The sequence below is a fragment of the Protopterus annectens genome, chromosome 6.part0, assembly GCF_019279795.1.
Source record: "Protopterus annectens isolate FY-2018-M chromosome 6.part0, PAN1.0, whole genome shotgun sequence".
In the NCBI taxonomy this organism is placed as follows: domain Eukaryota; kingdom Metazoa; phylum Chordata; order Ceratodontiformes; family Protopteridae; genus Protopterus; species Protopterus annectens.
The window spans coordinates 1686603552-1686625184 of record NC_056737.1 but is presented as its reverse complement, the minus strand read 5'-3'; positions in this window follow the sequence as shown (position 1 = coordinate 1686625184).

Below are 21633 nucleotides of genomic sequence, written 5' to 3'. Positions count from 1 at the left end.
TATTGCCCCATACATAGCTGTCCATTTAACACACATGTCCAGGTGACACATGTAATCTGGTCCAATTGGCTTGATAACACATTTCTGTTGTCCTCCCTCTCTCTAGGGCTTGAGTGTCCAAATTCACCTCCAAATTCTGTACAAATGCACAGCTGTTGATGTATAAGAAATAGACAGCTATGGAGCTTCCCTACACTTGTCCTGCACATCCCTAGCTATCTTTCATATTGTTTTTCCCTCTGCATGCCTTTTCCCCCACTTTCCTATCACCACTTTTTCTTTTCTTTTAAAGAAATTAGCATAGTTATAACCGTGAGTAAGTGGGAGTAAGTGAGTTTGCACAATGCTAAGTGAAGCCAACACAGATTAAGCATCTGTATGTTTAACCATGTGTTGGGATCACTTAACATCATGCAAACCCACTTACAACTGCTTAAAACTTCTGTAATCACTCTGTTTCCATCAGCCACTGTTCAGAATAGCAACAAAATAATCAGCCCTGCCAAGTCTTGAATCCAGAGCTCTGCACACCATAGTCAGAGCAAGGTACCACTACACCATTTGAGTTATAAGGTTTGCTGATGCTTTTTCAAACATATCATGCAGTAGAGTCATAAAACAGAAGGGAAAAGATTCTGTAGAATCAGTCAGGTTTGGTATATATACATATACACATGTATATATGCATGGAGATGCATATATATGGAAAAAGATATACATAATATAAATAGAGCTATACATAATATATATATATATATATATATATATATATATACATATATGCATGCTCATAACATGTAGTGGAGTCATACCTCAGAATCATACCTCTCAAGCTCTTAGTGCAAGAAATCTGGCCAAAGGCTGTCCAAATGGGTGACATTGGGCCAAAACTCGGGACATATTTTAAATATTGCTCATACAAATCTAGAATATTGCCAGAGTGACAGGATTTGTTTCAGCACACATGTTCTAAAGGATGTGAGTTCTGAAACTGAAATATATGTCATCATTTACTGACAGAAATCCTCAGATCATTACACTGATTTACCAGGGAAATTAAAAAAAATGAATCTATGGAATAGACCAGAAATATGAACAATAAACCTGGATATTCTAAAACAATCTGGCTAGTCAAGAGGTAGGCTCAGAACCCCTTAGTGCAATGAATCTAGCCTCAGCCTGACAAAGTAGGTGGAGCAAGGTATGAAAATAGGGACATAGCTGAAATACTGTAGTAAATAAGCTGACAAAGTTGCTGCAGTAACGCCCTCCTTTCTGTCCTAACATATATTGACTAAATAGCACAAGTCCAAAACTCAATTACTTCTCACTAGTTAGTGACTTAAATCCTCACATCATCCCACTGATGTGTCAGAAATACACAACACTTATGGGGTCCTGGCAACAGTGCATCCTACAAATATTTTGACATAACATCACATTAGGGAAACTACACTCTGCTGCTAAGCACGTCACCAAGCACCATCCAAACTACAGTCAGAGTGACACAACACTAACCCAAATCCATTATGGGGAATTGCACATGCATTTGCAAATATAGCAGGCACTACAGGGATGTAACAGCACTGAAAAACAAACACCTGTATGAAAGTGCATACCCACAACCAATTTCACCACAGTCACAGTGACATATCGGTAAGACAAATGAACAGTACAGTGCAAGGACTATGTGAACAAAAACATCTCAACATGTTTGCCACTCACACACTACCGCTACATATACTGGCCCAATTCACAGTGTAGTATGATGCCTGACCATTTTATGGAACATGTCTCAGTCTGCCCCTGCAAACATATACAGCCGATAGAGCACCAGAGACTGGAGCAGCATGCACAGGCAGATAGAAAGGAGCCATAATACATACATTTATCCCCTCCCTAAGCAGGCCAAATAACATGAAACACTACACTGCTGCACAACCCTGAGAGTCTGTCAACAATTGCCAGAAATACACAGACCTCTCAACTGTTCAATGTCCCACAGAATGTCCAGGCTTTGTCCCCATATATAACACCTCTAACAAATAACATGCATGGCAGTATGATACATCACTGGGATGGTATCAGGAATGAAGGCACTAGGTAATGATATACCCTACCTAACACCCTCTTACTGCATGCCATCTGGACAAAGCCTGACATACTTGGGGGGTGCAGAGGCCCAAAAACAGGGGCATACGTAAAATATTGTTGTTATAATCTGAGACAGTTGCTGGTGTAAAAGGGTTTGTTGTAACATATCTTTTCTGAGGGATATGAAGTCAGAAACACAAATGGATGATACAGTTTACTGACTACAATCCCCACAGTATGCTACTTATTTTCCAAAGACATAAAATGTCTGAGGAACACACAAAACACGAGAGTCCAAAATCTGGCTATTCTGCGGATAGTCCTACAGTTGAGATCTATGTCAACCACATAACACTGTCAGACATAAAATCACGCAGAAATGCCATGTCCACACAAACCCTGTTAAACTCACATTAATTCAACTGTATAACAGCAATACTTACATTCTGCCCCTATGTCTGGAACATTCCCCACCCAATTTGTTGGGCTGTCTCCATAGTTTTCATTGTAAGAGGTATTTCCAACTACCCTCTGTGATGCTGCTGTTCACACACCTCCATGAAATTCTCCTCACAGGCAAGGAAAAGGGACAACTCCAACATGAAGTATTCAATTATAGGAGTGTGTTTGTAGGTTCATAGGTTCATTGGTGTGTACTAGGCTAGTGGCCCTGGAGCCTTTACAAGCCTAGCCCATAGGCTTACCTTGGCATTGTACCACCTGACCTTAGCTCCCATTACCCTGGCATAGTTCCCAGTGCATCTGTCGAGTAGAGCCACTGGAGTGATCCCTGGGGTGAATTTTCTATTTCCCATCCACTCATCAAGATTTCTCTTGAAGAGGGCCAGTGAGGTGCCCTATTTGATATGTATGGGAAGTGTATTCCATAGCATGGGCAGTCTCTAGGTTATGAACCCATTCCTCCAGCATGTTCTGATGATTGTGGTAATTAGGTTGAGTTCTCTAGAGCATGTGGTGTGGAGGGATTGGGATTTCTTTAGCTGCAGCATTTCTAACAGAGCTGGGTCAGACATGGCTTTGTAAGTCAAGCAGAGATCATCTCTAAGTAGGAGATATGAGCTAGAGAATAGTTGGAGTTTTTTGAGTCTGTCCATATAGAACAAGTGTTTAAGGCCTAGGATTCTCTTTGTAAGGTACTTTTGCGGCCTCTCCAGTTGTTGCAGGTGTCTAATGAGGTATATGCCAAATGGGGCATTATACTCGATGACTGGCCTAATGAGGGAAGAGTAGAAGTCAAAAATGAACTCTTTCTTCCTGGATGGAAAACCCTTAGTAATGTGATGTGCCACATAGAAGGACTTTCTGACCACAGTGGCAATGTGGTGGTCAAAAGATAGGTTGCTGTCAACCTGTGTTCCCAGATCTCTTATAATGCCTTCTGTGTTCAGTGGAATACCATTGATGTGGTAATTCATGGAAACTGGGTTTTTCCCAAAGGGGATGATGACACATTTTTTGGCATTGAGCTTAAAGCCATGGTTCTGACAACAGTCGTTGGTTTCAGTGAGGCCTTTCTGTAGGAAGTCAGCATCACTTGAGGAGTTAATAATGGCTCCCAGCTTGCAATCATCTGTGAACTTTGTCAGCCAGAGTCCCTTTGTGTTGACCTGGACCTCTGAGAAGTAGATACCAAACTGGGGAGGACCCAGGACTGATCCCTGTGGGACTCCACTCGTGACTAGTCGGCAGTCTGACTTGGAGTCAGCTACTTTCACACTGTGAGTTCTGTCAGCCAGTTTCCAACCAACCTAGTGGTATAGGGGTTAATGCCTAGCTTAGTGAGTTTTTCTACTGTTGACATGCCATTGGCTATAGGAATAACACCACAGCTGTTCTGCATGCAATTAGCAAGTGAGGAGACCAACTGGAGCACAGGCCATCAGTTGCTCATGAGCATTATTTACAAAAGACAAGCTGCTGCCTATGCAAAACAGATGTATACCCTACATCTGGGAGCGAGAGAGACATACAGACAGACAAAGAAATCAAACAACACATATTGGAATAAAATCAACCATAATTGGAAACAAAGTAAGCATGTAATGGAATGAAGTAGGGTGAATGTAATAATGAGAAATAGGAAGTTCAACAAATATGTCTCAACAAGACTTGCTGTACTGATATATTGCTGATCAGAACCTATGGCCATAGCAACTGGGTCTGTCTGCAGTGACATAGATCACAGCTCAGGCCCCTGAGTCACCCCAGAAAAGGATGGCTCACATAGGACTACTACTGGAGTGTGTGATGAACAATACTGACTGTGACACTGCTAGGCAAGCTACTGGGATGTCATAGATATCCATATGTTAATTGTGAATACAATTATAATATACATGTTTGTCTCAGAAATGTGAGAGGCCTATACATGGAATTTGCATAGTGAAATACTGTTGCAGATGTGTGTGTTGAACTGCATGTGATACACTGAGCTCATACCATTCAACTGTTCAGTGTTATGCACACTGATCATATATGTGCCTCATATTTGTAGTCATTTACTCATAGAGTTGCGTTATGTCTGGCAGATCATTGGCAACCTATGAAGACTGACATTACAACATCTCCTTCTCTTTCTTTTGGCTGTTTCCATTAGGGGTTGCCACAGTGAATCATCTGTCTCCATTTCCTCCTGTCCTCTGCATCTTGCTGTGTCACACCAACCACCTGCAGGACCTCTATCATCACATCCATACACCTTATCTTAGGTCTTCCTCTTTTCCTCTCACCTGGCAGCTTCATCCTAACCATCCTTTTCTAATAAACTCAGCATCCCTTCTCAGCACATGTCCAAACCAACATAATCCCACCACTCTCTGGCTTTGTTTCCAAACTGTCCAACTTGGGCAGACAATCTAACTTACATATCCCTAATCCTGTCCACCTCGTAACACTCAGTGCCAATCTTAACATCTTTAACTCTGCCATCTCCAGCTCTGACTCCTGCCTTTTTGTCAATGCCACTGTCTCCAACCCATATAACATAGCTGGTCTCACTAACATCTTGTAGACCTTCCCTCTCACTCTTAATGGTACTCGTCTGTCACAAATCACTCCTGACACTATTCTCCATCCTCCCCATCCTGTCTGTACTCTCTTCTTCACCTCTCCCCCACACTCGCCATTACTCTAAACTGTTGGTCCCAAGTATTTAAATTCATCCACCTTTGCAAACTCTACTCCCTACATCCTCACCATTCCTCTATCCTCCCACCCATTCACACATATATTCTGTCTTAGTCCTGCTGACCATCATTTCTCCCCTCTCTTGAGCATATTTCCACCTCTCTAGGGTGTCCTCAACCTGTTCCCTACTCTCACTACAGATCACAATGTCATCTGCAAACATCACAGTCAACAGGGACTCCTGTCTGATCTTGTCTGTCAACCTATCACCACTGCAAATAAGAAAGGGCTCAGAGCTGATCCCTGATGTAATCAACCTCCACCTTAAACACAACTGACACTCCCACCACAGAACTCATTGCTGTCACACTACTCTTGTACATATCCTATAGCACTCTTACAGATTCCTCTGCCACTCCTGACTTCCTCATACAATACCACAACTCTTCTCTAGGCACCGTCATATGCTTTCTCTAAGTCCACAAAGACATAACGCAACTCCGTCCGACCTTCTCCGTACATCTCCATCAACACTCTCAGAGCAAACATCACATTTGTACTGCTCTTTCCTGGCATGAAGCCATATTGCTGATCACTAATCCTCACCTCCCTTCTTAACCTAGCTTCCACTACTCTTTCCCATAACTTCATGCTGTGACTGATCAGTGTTATCACTCTGTTGTTACTACAGCTCTGCACATCTCCCTTATTCTTATAATTGGTACCCAAACACTTTTTCTCCACCCCTCATACATCCTCTCACTTTTACATTAAATAATCTGGTTAAAAAGACCACTGCCATTTCTCCTAAACACCTCCAAGCTTTCACAGGTATGTCATCTGGACCAACAGCTTTTCCATTCTTAATCCTATTCATAGCTATCCTTACTTCCTCCTTGCTAATTTATTTATTTTTTTATTTGCCATTTGTTAACTGGGTTGGTCTGGCTGGGCAGATGCCCTTTTTCAGCACATACCTGAGGAGAAAAGCTCCATTACAGCAATTATTTTTTTAGAGAGTTATTTAAGTATTTAAGCATGCAATCTTGAGGAGATAAATACAGCAAAATAGATTTTATACAGTGTTAGAAGCAAAAGAAAATGTAAAAATAGATATAAGTTGACTATGTGCCTTACAAACACAGATTCAACATTATAATCATAGTTGAGATGGGAAATTTGCTAACCTTAGTGTGAGTGAAGTGAGGTATACAGGGGCAAGAAGGAGGGCTCAAGGCAGAAGACAAAAGAAAAGTGATGGAAGGTGAATAGAATGGAAGAGGAGGGGAGAATAGGAGGTAGAAATATAAAGTAATGATAGGAGCATTGTGGGATGGGAAGGTCAGAGAGCAGGAAAATCTAGGATACAAGAGTAAGAGATAATGGTAGAAAGAAGGGGAGGGGATGAGGCAGAGTGGGTAGAGCTCAAATAGGATATTTGCAGGGGCAGTTCCAGGAGTTAAGCAGATATTCCTTTATAGCAAGTTTGAAGTTGCAAGGTCTTTGGATGGTTCTGATATGGGGAGGAAGTTGGTTCCAAGTGGAGCTAACTGAGTGACTATATAACAGTTTTCCTATAGATTTATTTGGTTTTGTGATTTGAAGGAGGTACTGAGTGGAGCTTCGAAGATCCTGGTTGGGGGCATAAGGTGAGATGAGGGTTGCTAGAGATGGTCAGGCTGTATCCATTGCACTTCCTGATTCACTGTACCCACATCATCCAACCTTCTGTCTCTCTCATTCTCTTCATTCAACACCCCTCAAAGTACTCTTTCCATCTGCTCAACACACTCTCCTCACTTGTGAGTATATTTCCCTGATTATCCTTTATCTCCCTTATCTGCTGCACATCCGTCCTAGCTCGGTCCCTCTGTCTAGCCAATTGGTACAGGTCCTATTCTCCATCCTTAGTGTCCAACCTTTAGTACAACCCTCCATATGCCTCATCCTTAGCTTTTGCCACCTCTCTTTTTGCCATGCACCTCATCTCCTTATACTCCTGTCTACTTTCTTCATCTCTCTGACAATCCCACTTCTTCTTCACCAACCTCTTTCTCTATATAGTCCACTGTACTTCCTCATTCTACCACCAGGGGTTACCTTGTCCTCCTTCCTCTGTCCAGATGTCACATCAAGCACCTTTATAGTCATCTCCTTTACTAGCTCTGCTGTAGCTACCTAGATATTCGATAACTCTTCACTGTGACCCATTGCCTGTCCTAACTCTTTATGAACTCAACCTCACAATCACCCTTTTTCAGTTTCCACCATTTGATTCTGGGTGCTGCCCTCACACTCCTCATCCTCTTCTTGATCACCAATGTCATCCCACAGACCAGTATTCTATGCTGCCTAACTACACTTTCCCCTGTTACCACTTTACAATCTCCAATTTCCTTCAAACAGGCCCTCCTGCATAGCAGATATTCCACCTCTGTGCATTTTCCTCCACACTTGTATGTCACCTTATGCTCCTCTGTCTTGTTAAAATATGTATTCACCACGGTTTACTATCATAAAATCGAAACTTAAAATAAAAAGTGTCTTCATGTTCGAATTTAAACATCGGAAATGAACATTTCCGTATGTCCCTAATGTCGAAAACAGCTGTGTATTGTCGAAAATGTCACTTGCGACATTTCCGACAATCAACAGCACTCCCACCCGTCCCGTAACTCCCTACCTAACTAGCCGAAACTCACAGTTATGCAGGGGGGCAAGCCCCCCTGCACCCCCCACACCCCCCGCAACTTAATATTCCAACTCCGAGATCGCACTACAGTGAGGAAAGGGATGTATTTCCCTAACCACACTGTACCGTGATCCCCTCACATGAGCGAACGTTATAATTGCGAATGCACAGTCCATTCGCAATGATAACGTTCGCTCACATAACCTGCCGAACTATGAAGTATTCGAACATCTGTTGTTCGAATACTTCATAGCCGTGCAATTGCACGTCGGCATTGTGATAGTAAACCATTCACCACAGCCATGTCCATCCTTTTTGCAAACACCACCACCATCTCACCTTCTGCATTTCATTGCTTAACACCATGTCTACCCATCACTTCCGCATCTCCACTGTTCCCTTCACCAGCATGCCCATTGATATCTGCTCCAATTACCACTCTTTCACCCTTGGGTACAGTCATCAGCACTTCATCCAATTCACTGCAAAATTTTTCTGCCTTATCCACCACACACACACACACACAACTAGCAGAGCATATGAACTAACAAAAGTCATCATTACACCATCAATTTCTAGCTTCATTTACATCACTCTATCTGACACTCTTTTCACTACCAAAAAACTCTTGCCATACTGTTCCTTCAGGATATCCCCTACACCATTTATCCTCCCATCCACACCATCTTAGAACTATTTGGACCAAACTCCAATGCACCTAGCCTTATGCCCCTTCCATCTGGTCTCTTGCGCACACAATATATCAACCTTCCTTCCGTCCATCATATCAGCTAGCTCTGTCCCCATGCCAGTCATACTGCCAACATTAAAAGTTCCTACCCTCAGTACCACACTCTTAGCCTTTCTCCTCTCTTCCTGCCATATGAGCATCAGACATCCTCCAGAGTATGTCTATGAATGCAAGGGATACTGTGCTATCAAATGACTTAAGTGTGTTACAGCAATATTAAGAAAGTGTCACTAATTTTGACCCATCGCTCCCCATGTAGGTGTGGCATTCTCCAGATGTCCTGCTCTAAAAGGTTGACAAGAATGACTGAGCAGCAAGAGTGTAAATACAGTATGCCATATTGACACATTACAGAAATGTTTATCAGGTATTACCTGTGCAGATCTATGCATGAGTAGGTGTACCTGGTTGCCACATAACAACAGACATGGAATGCAAAATGTCAGGTAAATAAGCTGTACATGTTGTACACATGTTTAATCTCAGTTTATGTGCTTCCAGCAGAGTTAGATTTCTACAGCTACTGGTTGTTGTATTGGCTTGACACAGACATGGGTACTAGAATAAGCATGATTATCAGGTTGAAATTGAAGAGGTGTCTAACTGTGTTATGACCTTGTATCCATGCCTAATGCAAACAGCCATATGACTACCAACATAGCTGTATGGACTCAGCAATACCTTACCTGTAAAACCTGTCTCCACCAAAGTAGAGTAACCCCCTTTGCTGGACAGCAGCAATACACAAACCACATAATTGGTTGCTATATTGGCTGTACAGGTCAGAGTAGGAGCAGGCACCAACTTGGAGATGAGTCAACCTTTGACTGAACGAGCATATAAGGTCACAGGTGGATTACTGTAAGGCTAACTATGAGTACAAATTGGACACATCCACCAAGGGCAATCACAAGGCTGTCTTCACATATGTCTGCAATCACCGAGGCAACAACCCAACCCACTCTGTAATGGTGGTCAATCACACCACATACACAAACAGCATAGCTATAGTCATCCTGCTACAGACAGGTTTAGAGTAAACATCACCTCCCTGGTTCACCATCAGTGTAGGTGGATATGCACAGCACCCAGACCTCTCCCCTCATCATCAGGAAGCAGGTGCATACTGCCTAATCAAAGTCAGCAAAAGCAAGTCTCCATGGGATCTGAGAACATTTCTGTCTGCATCCTACGTGAACTTAAGCATATGCTTCCAGCTCCATTACACACTGTATGCAAGCAAAGCCTGAGCACCATTGATATCCCATCTACAAGGAAGATGGCCACTGTCATCCCTCTGCATAAACATGAATGATGAATGGTGGGTTATGCAATGTACCGGCCCTCATTGGGGGGATCATGACACATCAGGGCCAGGAGTGCAGTTCAAGTTCATACTGTGCTGATAGATGACAGGGGTATGATGTGGTTGTAAGTGGTGGATAATTTTAGGCAATATTGATGTGCTGGCTCTATAAATAACTCTGAGCAATGTCTGAGATCCTGTGATGTATTTCCCTGTTTATGTCTTCCAGGTGACATGCAGCATCAGCTGGCATACACTGCAGAGGAGACTGCGGCTATTACTGAAGCAATAATACAGCACTATGCAGTGCTGTTCAGCCAGAGCCATAAAATCTGTGGGAGCGGACTGCCCTGTGAGACAGCCTTGTCCACAGAGTGAACATCTTGGGCCAGCCTGACCGCACATATGATCAGGTCAGGTATCGGTCAACTGACCTGATACGTCATGCCTGGCAAAGGGCTGCTGCCATGGCCAGGGACCATACTGCTACATGTGGGGGTCCAGCCACACAGGCCTTACATATGGCAACAGATGAGCTCCTTGACAACTTTGGGGCAGCCCCCACACAACGCACAGCACATGAAACACCAGTCATGGAGGTGGGTGGCACCCAGGCAACAGATGAGGACCGTCATGTGATGATCATACTGTCTTCAGTAGGGTATCTAGATGCATATGTCAGTTCAAACTGCATTTGTGGGTTGGGTTTAGTAATGCACACAAGTGCACATCTATGGTGAGGGACAGCAAATTTTGTACTATCATAGCTTGTACTATACATCTGCAGACACATAGCAGTCATCTGGTACCAATGCCAAATGTGAGTCTGCTGACAATACGTCTCCCTCACAACTACATAGGTACCTCTGGTCTGCATGTGGGACAGCAGCCTGAAGCCAGTGAGTATGGGATTTTCCTATTGTGGCTCATCAGTACCCCAGGCATGTTAAGGTCATGCATGTGACCATGCACACAACTGTTACTCTCAGCTATTTTTGCAATATCTGCATGTTCACTTGTGGTGGGGTTAACTGCATTGCATCACAGTGTCATCACAGGGGCCGATTTGCAGGAGATGTCACATATCTGTAGCATACCTCACAACCTGTCATTGCAAGAAATCTGGACAAAGACTGACAAAATGGGGGAGATAAAGGCCCAAAACTAGGGACATATTTTATAAATTAGTGTTATACAGTGCATATAAATGGTGTACACTCACCTGTTAGAATGCTAGGTATTTGTGAAATACAAAAGTGAGAGCACAATGACACATTACTGATCCCTTCCAACCTTTCATGTGACCTATAACCTGTACAATTCAATTGTAAAACAAACAAATCTGTTAGGGGAAAAATATGACACATAAAAAACTTGCAAGAAGCTAGATGCATACTTGGGCGCAGGCTGAAGCTAATACTGTGTTGAAGCAGCTTTCGATAGTATTACAGCATTACATCTTCTTGGGTACACACCTGCCATCAATAACAGAGACTCTTTGATTAACAGCAAATAATGGTCAGCTGTCCAGGTCTACTTTAATTAAACAAAAGCAGAATCCGTCAAATACGAATCCGTCGACATGTAAACAGTGAAACGCGGAAACTATCAAATGCACTAAATAGCAAAATTGGAAATGTCGAATTGTCATAGTTGGCCTGTCTGTGGTATAACTCCGTAAGGTATGTGTGCGATAGTTACGGACCTTAGGGTTAGGGTGTGGGTTAAGGTAAGTGCATAGATAGGTAATGTATGTAAAGTTTAGTGTAGGGTTTTGTTAAGTGTATGTGTGGAATATTTACTTTGTGTGGGTATAGTTCTGCAGGGTAAGTGTGTGGTAGTTATGGACCTTATGGTTAGGGAGGGGTTAAGGGTAGTGCATAGATAGTTGTGTATGTGGGGTTTGGTGTAGGCTTACAAGTGGGGTTTTGGTGCTTTAATTTAGGGTTAGTAGTAGGGTTTTCGTTAGTATATGTATGTGTTTTTTGTTTTGTTATGTTTACGTAGGTAGTATGTTACAGGCGGTGGGGTTGGCCGATTATTGCAGTTTTGATGTTTCAATTTCGCAGTTTTGCATGTTCGACATTATCGTGTTTTGCTGTTTATGTGTTGACAGATTCATATTCAACGGATTCCGCTTTAGTTTAATTAAAGTAGAGCCCAGCTGTCCTACCAGGATTATCCTAAATTTACTCAGTTGTTTGCTACAGCAAGAGCCATAGTTTGCATACAGCTTATGAAGCAGCAAAGAGATTTCATTTGTGAAAAGTATCAGCCCAGAGAAGGGTACACTCACATTTCCACAGCATTGCATATACCATGGAACACAGTGAAGGCAGTCATCAAATGGTGGTGGAAATATGGGGCAACAGTGACATTGCAAAGAACTGGACATCCCTCCAAATGTGTGGAAAAGACAAGACCCAAATTGGTCAGGGAGGCTGCCAGGAGACCTACAGCAACACTACAGGAGTTGCAGGAATCTCTGGCAAGTACCGGTCATGTACTACATGTGATTCTTCATATGTCTGACCTATGGGGTATGTTTGGAGGATGGAAGCCTTCTCACTCACAGAACAACATCCAGGTCTGGCGAATTTCTCAAGAAAAATACATCAGGTCCCCCAATAGCATGTGGGGAAATGTGTTACGGTGTAATGACACCAAGGCTGCACTTTTGGGCCACAATAGCAAAAGGTTTGTTTGGAACAAGGACAACACTGTGCATCACAAAAAGAACACCATTCCCATGATAAAGCACGGTGATGGCAGTGTCCTGCTTTGGGGTTGCTGTTCATAAGATGGAAGTGGGCCTGTAGCCAAGGTGGAGGAGATTAGGAACAGTTCAAAATATTAGTCCCTTTTGGCCCAAAATCATCATGTGTCTGCTAGAAAGCTGTTGCTGGAGAGTAGCTTTCCACACAACACTGACCCATACCATACATCAAAATCCATAAAAGAATGTCTTCACCGCAAAACAGTCAACATTTTGGAATGGCTCAGCCACAGTTTACACATACATCCAATAGAGAATCTGTGGAGTTCCCTGAAGAGGCCTGTGAAGAAGTAATGTCCTCAAAATCTGCCAGAGGTGGAGTGCTTCTGCAAGGAAGAGTGTACAAATATTGCTAAGTCAAGATGTGCCATGCTGATACACAACTTCCCAGGAAGACTGACTGCTGTTATGAAATCAAAAGGTGCTTTAATAAAGTATTAGTTTAAGGGTATGCACAGTCATGCAACGTATTTCAACTTCTACATGTTACCCCAAACCGATGTGCTTGTTCTTCAATTGGATTGCACAGGTTATAGGTCACATTAAAGGAGGGAAATATTATCACATGATTTCTGTGGTCTCATGCTATATATCAGACAAACCTGGCATGTTAACAGGGGTTTCTACATGTATAATATCCACTGCAAGCTTAGAAGGTTGTTAGTGTAACCAGTTCTGTTTTAACATAATTGTACTGCAGGTTTTGAAGTGTGACACCAGTCCTCATATCATCCCAGTAATATGTCAGACAAATCCAGGATTTATGACAAATAGACCTGAAATATGAGCCACACAGGTAGACATTCAGTGATACTCTGCACATTCGAGAGGTATGTTCTGTAGGTGTTGCCACTGTGCTATACAGGTGAACAGCAATTATGTGTACATGGGTGCAGTGTGTGCTACTTGAAGGCCCATCACCTACTAACACTACTCACATATCATAGAGGTGTATATAAGTTGTAACAGGAAATGGAAAGGGTTGCACTGCATGATGTTGAAGGCCTGTCCAGGGTGTGTATGTAGATGTCTGACTGCATTGTGAATGTTAACAGTTGACTGTTGTGAGGTCTGTGTAGTGCTTGTCTGCCACCTCACCTGTATGTGCGTGCATGTGTGTGCATGCATGTGTGTGTGTGTGTCTGTGTGTGTGTGTGTGTGTGTGTGTGTGTGTGTGTGTGTGTGTGTGTGTCTGCACATGTCTGTGCATGTGTGTGTGTGTGTGTGTGTGTGTGTGTGTGTGTGTGTGTGTGTAGCAGCAAATGGTATGGTGCAGGTATTCATTTACATATGTTGTCTTTCCCCCACAGGTGGTCATGGTTCCTCCCACTCAGTATCTGATGTCAGTGTCTCTGTAGACTCTGGCAATGAAGATGGTCATATTCAGGCACAAGTGGTGTTGTCAGTGGCTGTATCTGTGCCATTGGTTGGCATCCCACAAACATCTCCAATGTCCCCACACACCATCACAATGCCCACACATGCCCCATCCCCAGCAGCCACAGATGATGAACAGTTGGCAGGTGGTGGCATGGAACAGGCTTGTGTGGTGAATATGGCAGGTGTGAGTGTAGACACTGGCCATAGCCAGAGTGCAGGTGAGGTCCCACACAGGTGGATGGACAGGGTTGCTCACAGGAGGACTGCTGCTCATCAAGCCAATGTAACAAGTGCCACAGCAGGTGTCACCAGATGCATGTTTTGGGGTGTCATGGATGAACAGACACGTAGTGAACACAACACCAGACAAATACTCAGGGTGGCAGATGAAACTCTTCCTGATTTGTGGGTGACATACGTGACCTTGTTGAGGCCACATGCCAAAATACTGAGGTCATGAATAGACAGTGGGGTGAGACCTTGTAATCCTCGACTGTGGCATGCCTGTGCTAGAGCGTGTGGTGGGAGATGGGTGTCAGCCACATGGACGTAGGTCAGCACCAACATCAGCTAAGAGTTTATGGGGCTGTGCACCTTCACATTCCTGTAGTGGCAGCGACACCAGCACTACCAAAGGGGGTTGCTGTCTACATCACAGCAGAGCAGGCCATTGGCACGTGGTCCTGGCCAGTCCCATAAGATACACTTCTTCTTACAAATATACACACTTATTACACCCAAACACACATTTGCTGTATCTGAGATTAGAACCCCTGCCTGTCTAGTGATTTGTATAGTGTTACACAGTTATCACACACACTACAGAGTTTACTGGGCTGACAACTGGCCAAAGATGCTAGCAAAGGGAATGACATCAGCAGGTCTGGTAAAGTAGGGCACTGAGTGGGAAACTTATCAAAATACTTCTTCTTACAAGCATACACACACACTTATACACCGACACACACATTTGCCGGATCTGCGATCAGAGTCTCTCCCTATCTAGTGATTTGTACTATAGTCTTATGCAGTTAACGTGCATGCAACAGAGCTTACTGGGCTGACAACTGGTGAAAGGTGCTAATAAGGAGAATGGAATCAGCAAAACTGATAAAGTAGGGCACTGAGTGGTAAACTTATCAAAACACTTCTTTATTCAAACATACATACCCAAATTTGCCAGATCTGAGATTAGAACCCCTGCTTATCTAATGATTTGTAATATAGTGTTACTCTGTTATTGCATGCGCTACAGAGATTACTGGGATAACAGCTGGCCAAAGGTGCTGATAAGGGGAATGACATTGGTAGGACTGATAAAGTAGGGCACTGGGTGGGAAACTTATCAAAATACTTCTGACAAACATGCACTCACACATTTTCCAGATCTGAGATTAAAACGCCTCCATATCTAGTGATTTGTACTATAGTGTTACACAGTGATCGCACATGCTATAGAGCTTACTGGGCTGACAACAGCCCAAAAGTGCTGATAAGGGGAATGACATAAGCAGGACTGATAAAGGTGGGCACTGGGAAGTGTTGTGGGTGGGAGTGGCCTAAAACTGTTTCACCTACAAACAACCAAACAAACACACACACACACTCCTATACCACATCTGTCTCACACACACACACACACACACACACACACACACACACACACACACACACACACACACACACACACACACACACACACACACACACACACACACACACACAGTTGTCAGTATTGAGATTAGAACCGCTACATATCTAGTTATTTATACTACAGTGCTGCACAGTTATCACACAAGCTACAGAGCTTATAGGGGTGATAGGTGTCCAATGGTACTTCTAAGATGAATGACAACAGCAGATCTTGTGAAGTAGGACAATGTGAAGTGTACTGAGTGTGAACAGTCTCCTAATACTTAGACCTACACACACACACACACACACACACACACACACACACACACACACACACACACACACACACGTGCACAGGTGGTATGATATTATACACCCAACCTCAGTACTATTACACAATGGGGCTCACCTTTTATGCTGGCACTTGCAACAGTTTACAACTGGTATGCCACTGTCCACAACAGGACATCTCTGTATGCCATTCAGGTTATCTGTGTGTGACTCACTCTGTCTGTGTCCCCCTGTATGTGTGTGTCTCTCTCTCTCTATCACTGTCTGTATATGACTTCCCCACATCTATGTGTGTGTATGCTTAACATATGTTGTTATCTGTTGCCCATATATATGTCTGTGTATCTCACACATATTCAGATATATCACATATGGGCCACCTACAGCTAGCTGAGGGTAATCTTGTCTGATGTGTGTGTGTGTGTGTGTGGGGACAGTTACGGTGTACATAGCTGTCTGTATGCACAGACATATATACACATTACAGCCATATAGTCTGATGTGGGTTCCAACATGTCCTGTGATTCTCTAAGCGTAGCAGCATGCCCAGTGTGACCTTCTATAGTTAGAGTGGGACTCCATTCAAGATATAGGTGTACTCCAGTCCAGAGTTTTGTGTGCTACAGCCATACCTCTCAGGAGTATCAAGACTTTCCTCAGGGTACTGGGTTTGTTTAGCAGACATTTTCTGACATATCTGTAGTCTGACAATGCATTGTATTGTGTCATTACCCAGTGCCAGACATCATCAGATAATCTTAGTGTTTACTAGTTGTATGATGCATAGACCAATATTATGAGGACAGCTATATACATTCTTGCCCAACAATGCCAGTTGTGAGGTGTGGCTACAGCCAGTTGAGTGATGATGTGCTGTATAAACAGTCCACCAACTTGGTGATATACTAGCTGGGGATTGCCTGCTTGTGTGGTATCTTCTTACCTGAGTCGTCATATCCTTGTATGGCCATACTTCTCACCTGTACATTTTTTGGCAGGTTGTCCAGGTGTTTGGATAGAGGTTTCATCCTTTCTACATAAACTTATATTTTTATGGCAAGTTAGTTACATATAATTGAAGAGTCATGTTACAAAATAATGACAGATATTACTGTTTTAGACTATGTAACCTTCAGACAATTCCCGCTACTCTAAACCCCTCACCCTATCAACTTTCTCAGTATGTAAGGGTGATATTTACAACACATGCCTATCATTATGCCTTTGTTCCACTTTTATTTCTGCCCTTGTCCAGATATCTTGCTGTCAGGGGGTGGGAGTTATGGATGTGGGTACAGAGTGTATTCTACTGTGCAGGCATGTCCATTATATGTAAATGCATACATATGAAAAAAAAGATTATTGAGAATAACCATTGGCAACAGTATCAAACAGCACTTATATTCACAAAAGCCTTAGCACCTTGGCTACACATCCTTCAAGATGTCCATTATATTTGTGGTATATTCCACATAGCACTGTGACTTCCAGGTATGTCAGTGGCAGAGCAGTGGGTGTCACTAACATGCATAACAGTTGGCACTGCAGTTATCTGCACATGGCCCTGTCAAAGACAACACTGTACCTATGGCAATGCAAGGCGACTGCCAGGAGAATGTGCTTGCCAGATCTTGACAGTAATAACCACACATACACATTGCTCATTGACCCCTGCATATTGTGGACAGGCAACATGTTTTCATGTGTATTGGGACAGCCCTGCCAATGTGTGCTATGCTGCTATTTCCCTGCAAACATACATGTTACTGTATTTCTGTAGGTGTATGGGGGGGACACACCTGTCAACTGTACAAATTTGCTCAGACTGTGCTGATATTTGCTTTACATTTTGGTTGCATTTACCATACTATTGTGCCCTGTCCTGGGGACTAGGGTTATATCAGTAAAGAGCACAAGTCAGATTGTAATGGCATGCATTTCAGTTTCAGACTTCTTACCCTTCATAGCCTTACTGCAACTGCAAGTCCTGCTGTGCTATCACTGTATGAGTCTGTAGGGGGTTAATTCAACATTGTCACAATTTGTGTGCCTTTAACAAACATTTCTCTCTGGTTTTCTACAGCTGACTTGCTATGTGGGTGTGAGGGGTAGGTATGGGACCCCCACTCTGACATCAATGCCAGTGACTCATCACCCCTCAGTTAGTTGTCCCCACATATATACTGCAGTGGAATTTGCAACCTTGGGTACTACTGCATAGTGTGGGGAGGCCAGTATTGGGCAGACATTTCCTGATGTCCCACATAGCTGTCAGGTGTCTGCTGCTATCCCAGTATGCCACCCCATTCCCTTGCATGCATCCAGCATTGCCATAGATATGCTAATAAAACATACTAATCCATTCATTTTTGTTAAGAAGACTGACTTACCTTGCGTCTGCGGCAGTTGTGAGGTTGGTGCTTGAAGGCCGACTATGTTGGATGCACACAGTACGCTGCCTATATATGATAAATTACAGGTAATGTGATGTGTGTGTCATCCATTTTTCTGTGTGTGCAAATCAGAGAGAGGTGTTACGCCCTGGTGTCCCTACAGTGTCCGTGTGTGTGCTATGCATTGCCTCTTTGCCAAGGCCTGAGATTACTGGGCATACCTCTGTCTGCCTACAGGAGCAGGCTCAGGGGCTTCCTCCTCTGAGTCCATCTGTGTTTGTGCGGACCTTGACAGTGGTGGTGGGCTGTGTAGCCCTTCCCCATGCTGTTTCTGCTGCAGCTGTTTCCGCAGGATCATATTGTGTAATATGGCACATACTATGAAAATGTGTGCACATGTGGCTGAAGAGTACTGCAAGGCTCCACCAGATATGTCAAGGCAGCAGAGCCATGACTTGAGCATCCCAAACACACACTCTATAATGATTCTGGTTTGTGAGTGTGCCTCATTATAGCATTCTTGTGTGGGTGTGTGTGCATTTCTGTTGGCTGTCATCATCCACGGCTCCAGTGCATAGCCAGCATCCACCACCAGATGGCCATACGGGATGTCCCCACTGGCAAATGCCTGCTACAGCTGTGACGAATGCCAGATGTAGGAATTGTAATAGCTTCTAGGGCTGCCAGCACACACATTCATGATAATGCCCTGGGCATTGCACATGATCTGGCAGTTGATGGAGGGGATCCTTTGCCATTTATGTAGACCCTACCCTGTTCATCGGTGGTGCATTGATGTGGATGTGCATGCAGTCTATCGCACACAGTACCTCCAGGTATTCTGCTACATGGTGGAAGAGACGCATATTGCTGATCCTCTCCTCACCGGTGTTGGAGAAGTAAATGTGCTCACCATCATGTGGTAGCATGGCATTCAGGAACTGGTGGAGTACCCTGGTTGTAGATGCTTGTGAGACCCCCATCATGTCCCCAGTAGGTCTTTGAAAAGTACCTATAGCTAGAATTCTTAAGGATACACATACCTTAGTATCCACTGGGATGGGTACCCCTCTGTTGGCTCTAGGTCTGAAGTTGAGGCTGGCACAGCTCAGTGATTTGCTGAAGTATGTCTCTGTCCACCCTGTAGTGCTCTACTGTCTCCAGATTATGTAGCCCCTGGTAAATTACCCTGGGTCTTCTTCTCCTCCTCGGTCTTTGGCAGTTGTCAGCATTGTCTTCCTCTCTGCCTTCAGCCTCTTGCACATACTGATGGATCAAAGCAATGGCAGCCCCTAACATTTTTCCAGTTAAAATGTCCTTGCATGTGTACACCAATGGTGCAGAGTTTGTGGGAAAAAAACAGATTGTAAGGTGTTTCCATAGTTTATACTGTTGTGCTGCAGATGCTGCCTATATGATTGGCTGACTTTGATACATTTCTCCTGCTAGCTATGTAATTTGTTCTTGATTACTTTTATTCTGCTATTTTCCTTTTTTTCCCTTCCTATTTCCGGCCCTTTTAAGTCGTGAGGTGTGCAGAGCAAACCTGGTGCCCAAATCTAAACAGTCCTGCTATTTCTGGGGTTTTTTGTTTTGTTTTGTTTTAAACCCAGTGCGTGCCATGAATACATGTTTAGCTAATGTAAACACAAAGAAATGGCCCTCCCTGGATGCGAACATGCTCTTCATTTCATGGAATAAGTCAATACAGCCTCAGACACACCCACTTGCTTATCTGTGCTTAGCTAAATTTATCTTAGCACCATAGGGCTCCAATGTGCTTATACCATGCATGACACATTCCCTTCTCATGTCTGTTGTTCCTCCTACTTACAAGATCATGTTATACCACCTACATGGTTAGGTGCAGTTTGGCACTTCAAAGATTTTTGTGATTCAGGAAATTTCCCCTCATTTGCATACCTCGCAACCTTAGTCTATAGTTACTGCACTACCCCAGAGCCTTTCCCCTTAACAACCACTGTTCCCTGGTATTGTTTTGATTCTGCATGCCATAGACTATAATGGTAAAATGCAGATTTCCTTTACAATTGAGTTTTCACGTTTTTTTTGGCACAATCCCATAAGTAGAACAAAATACTATAGGTAGCAATCCTTCTGCATTTTCCCCTTTGCATTTTCCCCTTTGGATCTCCCAGAGCTTCCCAGGAGGTCAGGGAAACTGAAAAATCAGGGTTTCCATCACAAAGGTTATTCCTCTGATGATGTCTAAGTAAGATCATATTACCAAATAGGATGGAAAAGGGGAACCCATGGGAATTACAAAGAGAAAAGACAAAAATCAACAAAAAAGGGGAAAGCCTGGTAAGCCAAATGTTTGGATGATAGTATCATCTCTTCAACTGATGGTAGAATAATTACCAGAAGAGGGTTTCATACATTTAAATATAGTGACTTAGAGATTGATTCCAACAATTTCACTTTGTTTGAAAATGGTTTTAAGTTTATACCAAAGAAAAAAAGGAATGTTTCAGACATTTTCCTAAAACTTAAACTGTTTAATAGGAAACTGAACCTATCTTACATACATGAAGGGGTAGAGTATAAACAAACAAGTTTAGTATTGAAAAAGAAGAGCATGTACAATCCTCCCCCCAATCAAATTATTTGTTTATTTGAGAAGGTATGTGGGAGAGAGATGTATACAAATTATTCACAGAAGGAAAGAGTTTATATTCAAATCTGACTAAAGAAGAATGAACATTATTGGACAAACTGAAAAATAATAGAAATATAAGAATCACGAAACCTGGAGCAGTTGTCATAATAACTAATCAGATTGACTATGTAGGAAAAATTTTTGAAATGTTAAAGGATGAAAGTAGATATACTCCAGTTTCCAAGAATGAGATAAACATTGTATATAAAACTATGGACTTATTTCTGGAAAATTAATTATAACAGGGTGTTATTACTGGTGAACTTATAACTACTTGACAAACATCCGCTCATACCACTGTCTTTGGAATATTTAAAACACACAAAAATTTAGTGGACTCTCGCTATAGCTTGAGTATAGCAGCACAGGAATCCAAGACATATCTGCTGGCAGCTTATATCAACAGGACAATAAATCCATTTTAAATTACCATACCCACATATTAAGAGTCTTGTCGGATTTATTGAACAAACTAGACCCTAATTTAT